This window comes from Leptonychotes weddellii, chromosome 1 (genome assembly GCF_054177405.1).
Source record: "Leptonychotes weddellii isolate Sample4059 chromosome 1, ASM5417740v2, whole genome shotgun sequence".
Lineage (NCBI taxonomy): Eukaryota > Metazoa > Chordata > Mammalia > Carnivora > Phocidae > Leptonychotes > Leptonychotes weddellii.
In genome coordinates this window covers 6,750,978-6,761,986 of record NC_138369.1, presented here as the reverse complement: position 1 = coordinate 6,761,986, position 11,009 = coordinate 6,750,978, and positions in this window count along the sequence as shown.

Genomic DNA, 11,009 nt, shown 5'->3' with positions numbered 1-11,009 from the left:
TAACCTCTCAGCAGGCTTATGGGGAAACCCCTGAGAGGAGGCAAAAAAGAGGCAGAAAGAGGACAATTGAACCCTGGACAGGGGGGGGGGGGTGCAGTGAACGGGTGATTAATCAGAGTAAGAAAGAGCAGTTAAGAGCCCCAGCTTCGGAATCAGGCAGACCCTGGGTGAGTAAATGAGCTTTTCCAACAAGGAAAGGGGAGGAAATAATGCTTGCTTCCCTTACTTGGCAGGTTCCTTGTGGGGTCAAATTAGCAATTACCTGGGAAAACTTGTGTTGTTGGGTTTTTTTAAAAGATTTTATTTATTTATTTGACAGAGAGAGAGTACAAGCAGGGGGAGCAGCAGGGAGAGGGAGAAGCAGTCTCCTGCTGAGCAAGGAGCCAGAAGTGGGGCTCGATCCCAGGACCCCGGGATCATGACCTGAACTGAAGGCAGACGCTTAACTGACTGAGCCACCCAGGCGCCCCTCACCTGGGAAAATCTGTAAGGATGGGCAAGGTCTGGGAGTTTTTGCCACATTTATGAATGTTACCATCAAAGTCCATCCCTAATGGATGCTACTTTTTTTGAGGGGGGGGTCCGTTAAGAGCACTAGGTTTTATTTCCCTTCAGAAAAATCACAACACCTAACAAGCTCAGTTTCTGTTGTGAGCCCAGCTTTCTCTTATTCATGTGGTGGTAGGAGGCCCTTTTTCCCCACTAGGCCTGGAAAAAGTTACCAAGAAGAAGCTCTCTTCTGGGAAGGGACTCGGCTTAATATGTCTTCAAAGCTAGTTGTCAGAGATGTCAGGGGAGGCCTGGAAAAGGGCCATAAAACCTCAGTGAAAAACATTTCAGGGATGCCCAGGCCTGGACAGGGTCTCCCTTTGACCTGCCTATGGAAATCCCAAGGCCCCTTCTGTTCCTGGCACGCAAGAATATGGTCCTATATTGCCTTAAGGATGGGGTCATGCTGCTTTTAATTTCTCTGTTGCTACTGACCAGAGCCTCCATTTGCAATTGGCTCATAGTGGTCTTGTGAAAAGTAAATTAATACATAAATGTATAAAGTGGAGCCACGCTTGGCACGTAATAAACACCATATATGGATTTGCCCTTTTTTTTTTGGCTGTGACTGCATCATTTTTTTATTTTCCTCTTTCAGGGAAGACCTTCTTCCTTGAAGACACTAAAAAATAATCCATGAAAATTGTTATGTAATATTGCCAATGATGAATTCAGGTTGTTGTTAGCGCAAGTTCTTTTTTCTTTTCCTTTTTTTTTTGAGGATTTTTTTTTTTTTTAAGATCTTATTTGAGAGAGAGAGTGTGAGCAAATGAGCACAAGCAGGGGGAGCAGCAGAGGGAGAGGGAGAAGCAGGCTCCCCCGCTGAGCAGGGAGCCCGATGCGGAGCTCGATCCCAGGACCCTGGCATGGGGACCTGAGCCGAAGGCAGAAGCCTAACAGATTGAAACACCCAGGCGCCCCTTTTCTTAAGGATTTTAAGTCATTTCTACACCCAATGTGGGGCTCAAATTTACAACCCCAAGATCAAGAGTCGCAGGCTCTACCGATAGCCAGCAAGGCACCCCTCAAATTTCTTTTTTTTTTTTTTTAAAGATTTTATTCATTCATTTGAGAGAGAATGAGATAGAGAGAGCATGAGATGGGGGAGGGACAGAGGGAGAAGCAGACTCCCTGCCGAGCAGGGAGCCCGATGCGGGACTCGATCCCAGGACTCCAGGATCACGACTCGAGCCGAAGGCAGTCACTTAACCAACTGAGCCACCCAGGCGCCCCATCAAATTTCTTTTTTTTTTTTTTATGCTGGTATTCTCACTGCCACATTTTTAGAAACCTGTATTAAACCTTCAGTCTAACAATAAGTGTTAGTTTCCTAAACAAACAAACAAACAAACAAAAATCCTTCCACAGAATCCATTTCATCTGAAAGTGGCCAGGCTTGCATAGTCCTCATTCTAACGGACAGCCTGCCTTGTCCTGGTTTTTACTTCTGATTCATCAGGAGGCTCAGACCAGAATACGCCTCTGCCCAGAGGAGCCTGGCCTTTTGGCAGCAGTGAGCCATGGCAGCTGCAGCCTGCCCTTTGGCCCAGCAGTCTGCAGAGAGAAGGTGAGCGATCACGGGTGCCTGGGAGCCTTCCAGTAGGTGCGATTAAGGACCTGACTCTATTGGGCCATCAGTTATCTCCATCATAAGACGCCCATCAGCCAAGTGAGAGCTGAGATCATTGCTTCTATTGCCAGCACCTGGCTGTGGTAAGGGTAAAATAAATAAGGGAAAATGAAAGAAATTATCATTGGCGTGGCTGCCATTATCAGCACTGTTTCTGAATTCCACTTTGGTTGGGATTTTTTTTTTTTTTTAAAGATTATTTATTTGAGAGAGAGAGAATGAGAGACAGAGAGCATGAGAGGGAGGAGGGTCAGAGGGAGAAGCAGGCTCCCCGCTGAGCGGGGAGCCCGATGCAGGACTCGATCCCGGGACTCCAGGATCATGACCTGAGCCGAAGGCAGTCGCTTAACCAACTGAGCCACCCAGGTGTCCCAGAACAGCGCCTTTCAAACAGAACAGATGGGACGACTGGGTGGCTCAGTCCATTAGGCGTCTGCCTTCAGCTCAGGTCATGATCTCGGGGTTGTGAGATGAAGCCCCATGTTGGGCTCTGCGCCCAGTGCAGAGTCAGCTTGGGATTCTCTCTCTCCCTCTGCCCTTCCCCCCTGCCCTCAGGGTCTAAATAAATAAATAAAATCTTTAAGAAAAAAAAGGAAAAAGACTTGCATGCTGAACGCTAAAAAATGTTACTGAGTGAAATTCAGGAGCACCTGGGTGGCTCAGTCTTTAAGTGTCTGCTTTCGGCTCAAGGTCATGATCCCAGGGTCCTGGGATCGAGCCCCGCTTCCATCACCCTGCTTAGCCGGGGAGCCTGCTTCTCCTTCTCCCTCTGCCAACCGCTCCCCCTGCTTGTGCTCTCACACTCTCTCTCTCTGTCAAATAAATAAATAAAATCTTTTTAAAAAATTCAAAAAGGCACAAATAAATGGAAAGACATCACAAGTTCATTGATTGGAAGACTTCATACTGTTAAAGTGTCACCGCTACCCAAAGCAGTCTACAGATTCAATGTAATCCTTATCAAATTCCCCATTAGCAGAAATAGAAAAATTCACCCTAAAATTCATATAGAATCTCAAAAGACCCCAAATAGCCAAAACGATCTTAAGAACAAAGTCAGAAGTCTTCCACTTCCTGATTTCAAAACTGAAGGCCACGGGAATCAAAACAGTATGGTCCTGGCATAAAGACGGACACATAGACCAACAGACTAGGATAGGTAGCCCAGAAATAAACCATGCATATCTGGTCCAATGAATTTTCACAAGGGCGCCAAGATCATTCAATGAGGTAAGGGCGGTCTTTTCAACAAATGGTGTTGGGAAAATTGGATATTCACATGCACAGTAATGTAGTTGGACATGTCTTACTTTCAGCAGGTACAAAAATTAACTCAAACTGGAACACAGACGTAAAAGGAAGAGCTAAAACTATAAAACTCTTAGAAGAAAAAAATAGGGATAAAGCTTTATGACACTGGACTTGGTGATCATTTCTCGGATGTGACACCAAAAGTGCAGGCAATAAAGGAAAAAATAGGTAAGGTGGATTTCAGAAAAATTAAAAACTATCATGCATCAGATGGACGCTCTCAACAGAATGAAAAGGCAACATATGGAATCAGAGCAAATAATTGCACATCCTATATCTGATAAGGGTCTAGCACCCAACATATATAAAGAACCCCTATAACTTGACAACAAAACAGACAATCCAATTTTAAAAATGAGCAAAAGACTTGAATACACATTTCTACAAAGAAGATATAAAAATGACCAGTGAGGGGCATCTGGGTAGCTCAGTCAGTTAGGTGTCTGCCTTTGGCTCAGGTCATGGTCCCAGGGTCCTGGGATTGAGTCCTGCATCAGGCTCCCTGCTCCACGGGGAGCCTGCTTCTCCCTCTCCCTCTGTGTATTACCCTCCCTGCTTGTGGTCTCGCTCTTGCTCCCTCTGTGTCAAATAAATAAATAAAATCTTTAAAGAAATTTTTTAAAGCCATGGCCAGTAAGGGCATGAAAAGATATTCATTACTAACCATTAGGGAAATGCAAATCAAAATGACAGCGAGATCCCATGTACTTCATCCCCATTAGGATGGCTATTATAAAATTTTTTAAAAAGCCAAAACCAGAAAATCACAAGTGTTGGTGAGGATGTGGAGAAATTGGAATCCTCATGCTGGTGGGAATGCAAAATGGTGCAGCCACTTTGGAAGATAGTTTGGCAATTTCTTCCAAAAGTAAACACACTCTTACCATATGATCCAGCAATCGCACTCCTTGATATTTACCCACATGAGATGAGAATTTAAGTCCACACAAAAACCTGCATGCGGACGTTTATAGCAGCTCTATTCATAATGGCTCAAACATGGAGACAACCAAGACATCCTTCAGCAGGTAAATGACTAAATAAACTGTGATACATCCAGCCAATGGAATATTCATACTAAAAAGAAATGTTCCACCAAGCCATGCAAAGACATGCAGGAAGCATAAATGCATATTAACAAGTGAAAGAAGCTGGTCTGAAAAAACAACATACTGCACACTTCCAACTGTGCAGATGGACATTCTGGAAAAGGCAAAACTATGAAGATGGTAAACAGATGAGTGGTTGGCAGGTGTCATGGTGGCGGGGGAGAGGGGAATGAATACGTGGAGTACAGAGGTTTTTTAGGGCAGTGGAACTATTCTATATTATAGAATACATGTCATACATTTGTCCAAATTTAAAGAATGTCAACACTTGGAGAGTGAACTCTAATGTATACCATGGACTCTGGGTGATAATGACGTGTCAGTGTGTCATCCTTTGTAACAAATGTACCCCTCTGGTGGGACTGTTGATAGTGGGGAGGCTGTGCAAGTGTGGGGAGCTGTGGTATACGGGAAATCTCTGCATGTTTCACTCAGTTTTTCTGTCAACCTAAAACTGCCTAAAGATGGCGGGACAGGCAGTGAGGTGGAGATGGAGAGAGGTTAGCTGAAGGGTTGGGGCACATGTGTGGAACGCTGGGAAGCTGAAGTAAAAACAGGATGGACACCCGAGGCCTTGGCATGCCCTTCGAATGAAGGAATCTATTTCCAGGGCAGTCAGAAGTATTCGAGGCCATGGAGGCTGAGAGCGGCAGGCTCCAAGTGGTCATTTGGGCAGATGACTCATTAATTAGGTCATGGGATGGGGATGGGAGAGAGGCCTGGGCAAGAGTTGAGGTGAGGGCAGGGAGAGCAGGCAAGAGCGGGGATTAAACCTCTTCGGTTATACTTTATATTTAACTCACACACCAGTTATTAATCCACATGAATCCTGAAATGAAAAATTCGGTCATGAACAGTCCTCGCCCTGTCATGGTTTCTACAATATATCCACGTGAAGTGCATTGCTCACAGCCTGCCCACAGATGGAGAGTTTTCTGAATGGTTTTGGAATATCTGGAATAATCTGGAAGATACTGGAAAGCTTCACAGGTATGGGAAATCTGGCCAGAAGTGGGAAGTCAGCTCTGCGTCTCAATTACATAAATTCTGGGACCCTGGACAAATCACTTCTTTCTGGGTCTCCGCTTCCTTGTATTTATTCCTCATTCAACAAACTTTTCCCGAGTGTCTACTCTGTCCCAGGAACATTCTAGTTGTCCACCACAGAAACAAAACAAAGATCCCACCCCTCCAGGAGCTGAGGTTCCAGTGGATTAGATACATGAAATAAATCAACGAGGTGATTGTCCATAACCAAATTCGTGATAACACAAAAAGGAGTGGTTAGTGTGGCAGGTGCCTCTTTTTATGACTTTTTTTTAAAGATTTTATTTATTTGAGCAAGAGTGAGAGAGCACAAGCAGGGGGAGCAGTAGAGGGAGAGGGAGAAGCAGGCTCCCCACTGAGCAAGGAGCCTGATGTGGGGCTCGATCCCAGGACCCTGGGATCATGACCTGAGCTGAAGGCAGACACTTAACCGACTGAGCCACCCAGGTGCCCCTTTTTATAGCTTTTTAAAACTGAGATATAACATACATGCAATGAAGTGCACAAAGCTTATGTGTTCATTTCTATAGATTTATTTACTTTTTTAAGATTTTATTTATTTGACAGAGAGAGAGAGACAGCGAGAGAGAGAACACAAGCAGGGGCAGTGGGAGAGGGAGAAGCAGGTTTCCCACTGGCAGGGAGCCTGATGCGGGGCTCGATCCAGGACCCTGGGATCATGACCTGAGCCGAAGGCAGACGCTAACGACTGAGCCACCCAGGCGCCCCTATAGATTTTTTTATTTTTATTTTTTTAAAATATTTTATTTATTTATTTGACAGAGAGAGATAGCGAGAGCAGGAACACAAGCAGGGGGAGTGGGAGAGGGAGAAGCTGACTCCCCGCTGAGCAGGGAGCCGATGTGGGGCTCGATCCCAGGACCCTGGAATCATGACCTGAGCCGAAGGCAGACGCTTAACGACTGAGCAGAGGGCAGAGGGAGAGGGAGAGAAACAGAGAATCTCAAGCAGACTCCTTGCTGAGCACAGAGCCCAAACTCACAACCCTGAGATCAAAACCTGAGCTGAGATCAAGAGTAGGACGCCTCACCAACTGAGCCACCCAGGTGTCCCACCAGAGATTTATCTTATATGTACTTGTCTGTGTAACCACCACCCTGAGCAAGATAGATAATATTAGCAGCGTCCCTCACACCCCTGGGCTGAGCTGAGATGGGGAAGGAAGAGGGGCTTCTCTGAGGATGGAGGCATTTAAGCTAAGGCCTGGATAACAAAAAGGACCTAGCTGAAGGAAGGGTGATGTGGGCAGCAGGAAGAGCAGGTGCAAGGTACTTGAGGTATGACTGAGACACCATGGGGGTCCCAAAGGCCAAGATCAGGCTTTCCTTTATCAGCAGTCTGTTCTTGGTGTACAAAGGCCTGGCGTGCGAGGCCTCCCAGGCACAAGCCCCTGGATGGCGGAGCTGGGCTTGCATCTCGCCTCCCGGGTGGTCACGTCAGCTGCATGGCTAAGAGCAGACTGTGTCCGTGAATTTCTAGGACTCCTGAACAACAGAGGTTCATTGACAGTTGTGGGCAGGAGTGAAAATGGGTAGAGGCTGGGACTCCACTGTCCACAGCATGTGGTTACATCCAGGGACACAAATAGCCCCGGGTTCCAATCTGAGAAGGCAACTGGGAAAGTGTCTTTCACTGTGTCCTACCGTGTTTGGCCCATACCAGGATGTGTCCTATTCATGTATTACTACTTATGTGATTAAGAAAAAAGTGAAACAAGGGGCGCCGGGGTGGCTCAGTGGGTTGAATGTCTGACTCTTGATTTTGGCTCAGGTCATGATCTCAGGGTCGTGAGATGGAGCCCCACGTCGGCCTCGGCACTCAGCAGAGTCTGCTTGACATGCTCTCTCCCTCTCCCTCTGCCCCTCCCCCCTGCTCTCTCTGTCTCTCTCTGAAATAAATAAAATCTTAAAAAAGAAAAAAGTGAAACAAACCATTCACAAAAGGACAAAAGGACATGGAATCATTTAGAGGCGGTCCCTAGAGGAGTCAGATCTATGGAGACAGAAAATGGTGGGTACCGGGGGAGGGAGAGGGGGAGCTGGTATTTAATGAGGACAGTTTCAGTTTGGGAAGATGGAAACGTTTTGATGGTCGATGTAGTGATGGTTGCAAAACAACGTGAATGTTCTTAATGCCACTGAACCATGCACTTAAAATGGTTAAGATGGTAACTTTTATGTTATGTGTATTTTGCCATGATTAAAAATAAAGAAAGGAAAAGAACAATAGAAAGAAAGGAAAGAGGGAAGTAAGGAGGGAGGGGAAATAAATAAGTGAGAGGGGAAAAAAAACCCCAACATTGTGAAAATCTCCTCCAAGCCACGCTTTCGACCTTGGCTCTCACAGCTTCTTGGTCAGCCATGGTGAGCCGTAGCCTCGGGATGTACGTCAAGGGCAGCACGGCCTCCCAGCCCTCTTCCAAGCCGCCCACACCCTGGCTGCCAGGAACCCCCGGGCATCCAGGGAGGAAAAGGCCATCAGAATCCCTGTGGGGCGCCTGCAGACCTGTCTGCTCTTCCCATTCTGCGGGTTAGGCTGCTCAGTGACCCCAACACCCTGCCTGGAATCTGGGCTCTGTCCTCCTTGGCTGACCTCACTGCAACCCGTGGTCCTGGCTCGCAGTGGGTAGACGGCGGGGGATAGCACACCTGTCTACAGGGGCAGTGGATACTGCTGGTCGCCTGCAACTACAGCGCTCTCTTTTTCTTTTTTTCTATGTTTTATTTAAGTCATCTCTACACTCACCATGTGGCTCGAACTCACAACCCGGAGGGCAAGAGTTCCAGGCACTTCTGACTCAGCTAGCTAGGTGCTGGTAATTCTATTTTTATTTATTTATTTATTTTTATTTATTTGACAGAGAGAGACACAGTGAGAGAGGGAACACAAGCAGGGGGAGTGGGAGAGGGAGAAGCAGGCTTCCCGCAGAGCGGGGAGCCTGATGCGGGGCTCGATCCCAGGACCCTGGGATCATGACCTGAGCCGAAGGCAGACGCTTAACGACTGAGCCACCCAGGCGCCCCTGGTAATTCTATTTTTAATTGTTCAAAGAAACTCTGTATTGTTTTCTGCAGCAGCTGCATCATTTAACATCCATTTTATTTTTATTTTTTAAAGATTTTATTTATTTCAGAGAGAGAGAGAGAGAATGAGGGGGGTAGGAGCAGAGGGAGAGGGATAAGCAGACTCCGCCCTGAGTGCAGAGCAGGCCGGGGCTCAATCCCATGACCCTGAGATCATGACCTGAGCTGCAATCAAGAGTCGGTGGCTTAGCCAACTGAGCCACCCAGGCACCTCTCATTCATTTAATTTTATTTTTTAATTTTATTATTTTTAAAATATTTATTTGATAGAGGGAGAGAGGGAGAGCACAAGCAGGTGGAGTGGTAGGCAGAGGGAGATGGAGAAGCAGGCTCCCCACCAAGCAAAGAGCTAGACATGGGGCTCGATCCCAGGACCCTGGGATCATGATCTGAGCCAAAGGCAGATGCTTAACTGACTGAGCCACCCAGGCGCCCCAATAAATAAAATCTTTAAAAAATACATGTAAAATGTCTGTTTCATAGGCGAATATCAGGAAAATCACTCAGGCCCCCTTTAACAAAGAGACAAAAATGGAGGCACAGAGAAGGAAATGGGTTTGCCCAAGGTCACGTAGCAAGTTGGTGGTAGAGCTGATCTCCCTTTTCTCAAGCTATGGTTCCCCTCCCCCCAACTTTATTTTGTCTATTCAGCATCTGAACCTCATTCCTGCATTTGTGGATCTCTCTCCTACCTCCAACTTTTGAAATTCTTTTTTTAATTTTTTAATTTTTTTTAAAGATTTTATTTATTTGAGAGAGAGAGAATGAGAGAGAACACATGAGAGGGGGGAGGGTCAGAGGGAGAAGCAGACTCCCCGCTGAGCAGGAAGCCCGATGCGGGACTCGATCTAGGGACTCCAGGATCATGACCTGAGCCGAAAGCAGTCGCTTAACGAACTGAGCCACCCAGGCACCCAACTTTTGAAATTCTAAAGGCTAAATATTAGCTTTCCCAGCATCCCTTGCACAAGAACATGAGCATGTGACTTGGAATCGGCCAATCACATTCTCACATCCAGGAGTTTGACTCCAGAGCCAGGCTAGGAATCCAACACCCATTGTCCTTTTGATTCATAAACCACCCAGGCTGGTTTGTGTCATTTGTAAACAAGAATCCCCCTTGATAAAATGTCTCTGAGATTAAAACTGAAATCACAAATGTCTGGAGCTAGAAAAACAAGGGTGTTACTTCCTCAAATTCTCATCCTCATCATCTCCTACTTAAGACTATTCCTTTGAGGTTGATCTAAATTCCATCTATTTTGGTCATTATCTTGGGTTATAGCACATGCTTCAATGTGAAAACTCTAGAAAGTGGAAAACTTAGAAAAACTTAGAAATTACCAAGAGGAGCCATCCACAGTCTACTCAAGGTCATCACTGTATATATTATTTATTTATTCCAGTCATCTACTGTCTACCGATTGATCGATCAATTGATCGATAGATCTATAGATATAATGTAAATCTTTGTGAAATGGGATTATTTTCTGCACAGTGTGGTACTCACTAAACTTGTTCTAGGCCCAAAAAGACTGCTCCTTTTGTCCCCAAGTGAAGCTAGTAGTGGCCATATGACTTGATCGGGCTAAGGATATTGGGCACAAGTGTCACCTTCAGCGAGATGCTCTAAGTGTCATTTTCCTCGCTTGGCAACTACAGAAGCCCATGTCAAGTCAGAGCCTCCATATCCCTGGGTCCCTGAGTAACACAACCTGGTAGCGTGTGAAGAAAAGAAATCACCCTTTGTTGATATAAACCCCTTAGACAATGGGGATGTTTGTTACAGCAGACTGTCCTAACTAATTATTTTGAAATAATTACAGACTGAAAAAAGTTACAAAAACAGTACAGAGAGGTGCCATGGACCCTTCCCTCAGCTTTTCCCAATGGTAGGTAATATTACAAATCCTACATAACCATAGTACTTTATTGGGCCTGGAAATTAACATTAGTACATTACGATTAATAAGTCTATAGACTTACCTCAAATTTTACTGATCAATACCATTTGTAGCCCATTTCCCCCTCTTTGTGTCATATATAAGCCCTTTCTCATGCCCCTGATATGATGTTTAATGGCTGTTCAGAATCTTCTGGATGAACCTTAATGGGTGTTGCCATGGCCTTGTTTAAGTCCCTTTTTTTTTTTAAAGATTTTATTTATTTATTTGAGACAGAGAATGAGAGAGAGAGAGCATGAGAGGGGGGAGGGTCAGAGGACGAAGCAGACCCCCCGCCGAGCAGGGAGCCCGATGC